Raw genomic sequence first — 6,000 nt, forward strand, 5'->3', positions numbered from 1 at the left:
TTTGCTAATTAATCACGTGAAACCTTGCACTATCTCTTACATTCATTATTGTTCAACATTTTATGCATTTGTAACTAAATTGTCACCACTCAGTTAATGTATATGTTATGTAAGATTGTGGATTTGCCTCGTGTCAGTTGTTTAGAATGAGGAGATCCTGAGAAAGAAAATGAAAAATGAAACGTCAAGCTTTAGGAAAGTACAAATAACTTCATTCACCCTGGGTTTTGTTATCTTTTATGGCTTTTAAATTATTATTGTTATAATGATGATGATAATAATTACCATGTATTGTGCACGTATGCTCTGCAGTGTGCTAAGTACTTGTTAATTCTAAAAACAACCCGTGAGGAAGACATTATGAATGCTATTTTCTAAAAGATAATAGACGGTTAGTGGTTTAAATGTACGTAGATATGTAGTCAAACTGAAATTTGAGGTCATATATCTAGCTGACCTCAAAGCCCATGGTCACGGTCTTTCTGTTCATTGCCCACTGACTGTGGAAGTCCTTGAGGGTGCTCCCAAAGTGGTAAAGTTTAAAGGTGGCCTCTTCTAGATGGAGTGAGACTAAGAGCCAAACAGGGAGACAACTCCCCAAGCTGAAGGTAAATACATACATGTTCTAAGCCTCACAATCTTGTGTCATGGTTGTGTGTGTGTGTGTGTGTGTGTGTGTGTGTGTGTGTGTGTGTATGTGTGTGTATGCTTATTCCTCTTTTGTTATCCCTTAGCTGCTAATAAGCCACATTTAAATATTCAGGCCTTACTTCCATTATGCTATTAAAGAAAATCTGAGATGACCATAATTGGGCTACCGAGGTAAGTGGGGGAAGAGTTTCTCCACTCAGAATGGCAGCAACCATCATTGCTAGCCAGAGGTTGCCAAAAAGAAGCAGAACATCAAGAGAAAAGCCTGGTGTCTGCAAGAGTTGCCTCCTTTCACTTCTATCAAGATGCTTTTTCTAATGTGTAGAACTTATGCATATATTTAGAAATTTAACATTTTTATACACCTGTAACAAATATTTAGTAATCTACTTTAAGAAAGGGATAATTTTATTATCTCTTTTAAGAACTCATAACAGTAACTTGTCACAAATAGGTGCTCAATAAACACTGGTTAATAAGAGATAATGGGCCTTTCTTCAAATTGATAAGGGAGTTTGTTTGGGTACAAAGAAACAAACAAAAAAAAACACTTAGCATACTGAATGTGCTGGATGTAATTTTGAGATTAATGATGAGATATCACGCTATTGTTTTTCAAGTATACTCATTTGTTTGAGGTATATAGGCTAATTGAGTTTTTAGTTGCTTATCAGTTATATGGCATTTAACCTTTTATGTTGTATCATTTAGCAGCAGGTTACTAATCAGAATTTAATTTAGCTTTCAACTGCATGATGTAGTGAGACCCAAAATGGATATAATTTCAGGAAGGTGTTTTACCAAATTATTTTGACCAGAGGATATCCACAAAGCAGTTATTTGTAGCTCCTATTGTAGTGAATGGTTTCTACTTAATTAAAATTGTGTCTCTAGTCTAAAAATTATTTTCTAAGAAATGCTTTCTTGCTAAATAAGACTGTTATGTATACAGGAAAATTCTATCCACTGAATGTTGATGCATACTGAGTAGAAAAAAGTCTTTCCATAAATTTCAAATTAAATTTTCTTAGGTTCCAGTCTAATGTCTTCACCTACTGAGAAGATACCTGGTTCTCTTAAAGAAGTCAAAAATGAACAGCTTCAAGTTTAAAGTACACTTGGCTCAAGTCTCTGATAAACACTGGGATTAGCATGGCTCAGTGAGTAAAAACAAGAAGAAAAATAAACTAATTAAAACACACAAACACATGACTCAAATAAATATACCTGCACCCAGTCCCAGCTTTGCCACCATCTTGCTTCCTGGGTCTGGGTCCTGTACCTTACAAATCAAAAGACTGAAACTTGCCCTTCTCACCTTTTAGGGGAAGATAAAAACTTTGAGTACGAATGTGTACCTGGGTGGGGTTTTATTACACATCAGTGCAGTAAATCAATTATATTGAAACAATCAACAGGGGGCACCCAACCCAATAGGTAAGTCCCGGCAGGTGGAACCACAAGGCTTTTCACCTACAAGTGGGGTAGAGCTAGCGCTTCTACTTATGGGTGGTGGTGATGGAGCGGGTTTATTAGCATTAATCTTTTCTCTTATCAGTGGAAGATTCTGAGTAGTGCTTCTCTAAGATTTTCATAACTGTTGCCATGCTGTTTTGGAAATGGCCTACGGTCTGCAGAGAGACCCACTGTCACTCACCAGTCTCAATTTTAATCATATTTTAAATCTTATGTTACACATGAAAAGGCAAAATAAGAATTAAAATTTGCATCACTGTCACTGGAGACATATTTTTAGATATTAATTATTGATGTTAATCACTTTTTTGATTGTTGTAGTTATTATTTTGTGACACTTTCTCTATTCAAGCAACTGATCCCTGAGGCATTGAGGAACACAGAATTTTTTTTTTAAAAAGTGAAATTTTTGGCTTTTGGGATCTTCAAAGTTAAGGTAAAAAAAACATAAGGCAAAGTCTGGAAGAATTTTTAATTAGCTAGGGTTAGTTTTCCCAATTCCAGAGTCTAGACTGGGGGAGGCGTGTCGCCTGGGGGAGGTGAGAGCATTAGAGGTTGGCCTGTGCCCTGGAAACCCTTCTGCCTGAACTCCTTGGCCTGAGGCCCAGGACCTGGAAGACACTGCAAAGCTGAGGCACAGTAGATCCTGGTGCTACCTTTCCTGAGCAGGGCTTGGTGAAGGAGCACAGCTCAGGAACAGAACAATTGCCATGAGTGGTGTCCAGGCAGGTGGACCTCCGAGGGTCCCTGCACTCCTCGGTGTGGTATGAGGAGAAGTAGACCATTTTCCATGCTGCTGAGAGTGGTGCCAATGTGGCACAGGAAGTTGGAAGACCGCAAGCTGCTTGATGGTCAGTGTGAGACAGGTGTCGTAGGACAATATGTGGACTGATAACTAATATTCAAAGTATCTGGAACATCTATTGAGGTCCTGGTGATCTCGGTACTTTGTCAGCACTCCCAACCCAGAAACTTAGATGTAATCCTGGCAGGAAGTCATAATGGGACAGAAATTAAGTTTTGTCACCTGGGGGCCTGTGACCTTGATATGGAAATTAATTTTGGTTATAGATTAATACAAATGATGCACTTATACATCTGATTTTGTGGATAGAAATTAGTTTACCCAGAGCAACTGTATTAACATCCACCAAACGCCAGTGTAACCCCGGGGGGCCGTTGTTGCCTTTTTCTATGTTTGTTCAGCTCAAACCCATTTTTCTCTTTTTGATTTTCATTTCTGAATTCTGATGGGTGGTATTTTGATAAGTAACTAACAACTACTCTCTGTATTAGTTGAACTGTCTGGTTTGTATTAAATAACAAAGGTCACACAGATGCATACCTTATCATTACCTGAGGCTACTGAACTTCTTTTACACATTAACTTCTATTATCTTTCAATCCAGAAAAAAACAACAACAAAAAAACAAAAACCACATGCCATGAGAACAAGTTTTAGAATAGTATGAATCATGATTTCTGTGTCTAAAACCCTGTTCTTCTGTTAACACTATAAACAACTGCCTTTAAAATTATTTATCTCAGTCTATTACCATATATTTGGTAAAACAATAGTGTCTTGTTGTTTTTGAAGCTTTCTTTTTCCACTTGGCAGACAACTGTCAGGTAAAGTGCACTTGACAGAGAGACAGAGAATCCAATTCTTATTTGTAGGCCTCTACTCACCAACTGTGTGACTTTGCTGAAGTCATTTCTCTTTCCTGTGCCTCAGTTGCCTTACCTGTAAAAGGAGTATTCTGAATAAGTGTCTTTAAGGTCCTTATTCATGCAGAGGTGTCTGGGTTGCATAGATGCTGGTTCTCTGTGAGACAGTAACCGAAACAACCTGAGATCAGTAACTGGGACACAACTATGTGAAGTTCTAAACATAACATTTTTGAAAATTTTGGTAAATTAAGGATTATATCCCTTTGTCACTGTCAGTATTGGTAATACACAACTCTACATTTAATGGAAAAACAGTGCAATTGAGAAGATCTATCTTTGTTACTAGGAGAAAATGGAGTTGGCCGCATATTATGGGGACAGGCAACTAACTCATACGTTGGATACCCAATAAGGGACTAAATTTTTATCATCATCTTCAAATACTCCTTATTCTTCTTCAGTTTCCTTAGTAACTAATTGCTCAGTTTGGGTTCTCTCAGAAGTGGACTAGAAAACAAGGGTTTGGTATAAGTACTTATTTAGAGGTAAGTCCCAGGAACACTGATACAAGAGTAGGGAAGTAACACAAAGAAAAGAAGTAAGTTAATATAAGACACTTTGTGCTCCATTCTGCTGGGGAACCTCTGGAAGACTGAGCACAACAGACCCTAGAGTTGCTGTCCCCCTCTGCTGGGATGAGAGAACTGGGGTACTAATGTACTAAATTTCTGTCCTTTTCTGTTTAAGAGCATTAAGTCCCTAAAACGTCTGGCCTGAGCCAGACATGGAGAGGCCAGGCATGTACGCTGTTGGGGCCACCGAATGCCCAATGGCAGAGAGTTGCAAGTGCTTGTGGTAGGTAGCAGTTGATGTGCATGGAAATGCGACTGGTGATGCCAGAGGGATTTGGGCAGGGCCCCAATAACATCTTCTGCACTACCCTAATCCAGGCAATTACACTTGCACTGTTGCAAGGACTCCCCTTCTAACCTCTAATTCCTCTTACTCTCTTTCATTTTATAGTTATCTTCTAGAACATACTTCCTTAGATATTAAAGGTTGTGTGGACTTTCCTCATCTCTGCAACTTCATTTCATGCTACCATCAGCTTCACTTCTACGACCAAGCCAACCCACACTTAGTTTCGTCTTCCAGTCTTTGCTCAACTATTCCTTCCACTCAGACTATGTCATTCCCCAGTCAACGAATCCATGTCTTTCCCAGTACACAGAATTTTTCACAGAGAACATAGCTAACACTTTTAAAAATATTTTTTAGATTGAATTACATACCATCTCTGGGTTTATCTCTGTTGAAGGCCTTTCCGACACCAGTTTAAATATTCTTTTTGTCACTGTCCACTCAGTCCTTGTGTTCTATTGCTTTCCCTTTGTCTCTCCAATGTTACTATTGTTTTTCGGGTAAACGTCTTTAACTCAAGGCAGCCTTTTCTGAGTCCCATGATTAGGTTGGATTCCCGTGTTGCCTGTTTCAAGAGCACTCAATGCTTGTCCTTTGCAGGGCTCATACCCGTAATGTGTGTTCATTTTCAATCAGACTACTAGGATATACTTCCATGGCCCTTCGGCCAGGTACCAGGCTTTGACTGCACTGCTAGAACCTGGCCCCACGACTGGCATAACGTAGGCATTGAATAAAATTTGCCGAATCATTGTATGAATAAACTATGCCATTTTGGGCTGCTTAATATTTTAAAGAATAATTGATTTTCCTTTACTTCTTCTGAGCATTTCTTTCATCAATTTATAAATACATGAAAAGTAAAAATTCTTTCTCATATGTCCCCTCTAGAGTGCTATATGCAATGTACTTCATACAGTAGGAGCTTCAAAATGTTTGTAAATAAATTAACTCAATAACTTCAAGGTCACATACTGCATGCTTTGGTAAGAGATAACTTGGACCACCAGAAGCATGCTGCTTTCTCTCAGGTGAAATACAGCAACAATTCAACTAGCGTAAATTAATTGCAGGAGAGGGACTAAGTAATAAAATCAGGTTTCAAATAGAAAAACAATGAAGAAATATAACCTGTGGTTAGGGAGCATAATGAAGGTACTGAAAATAGACAGTAATTCTAAATGTGTGGGGAATGCGTGGAAAGATAACAGTATTGGGATATGTGTGCCAATTGGTCTTAAGAAGACACATCAAGAAAAATAAATTAGTTTAAAGAGAAAA

General features: G+C 38.4%; 1 protein-coding gene across 2 annotated transcripts in view; it reads right to left on the bottom strand.

The window, feature by feature from the left end:
* KLF12 (KLF transcription factor 12) overlaps positions 1 to 3,945 on the bottom strand; it is a 511,365-nt gene extending 507,420 nt beyond the window's left edge. Inside the window, exon 1 of one of the 2 annotated variants that reach the window (XM_074329362.1) lies at positions 3,872 to 3,945. The gene's annotated coding sequence lies outside the window, so the exon portion shown is untranslated. The remainder of the gene's footprint in view (positions 1 to 3,871) is intronic. The other variant, XM_074329360.1, reaches the window with a different exon arrangement.
* Positions 3,946 to 6,000: the final 2,055 nt, after the last annotated feature.

Source organism: Rhinolophus sinicus, linkage group LG04, assembly GCF_036562045.2.
Source record: "Rhinolophus sinicus isolate RSC01 linkage group LG04, ASM3656204v1, whole genome shotgun sequence".
NCBI classification, from domain to species: domain Eukaryota; kingdom Metazoa; phylum Chordata; class Mammalia; order Chiroptera; family Rhinolophidae; genus Rhinolophus; species Rhinolophus sinicus.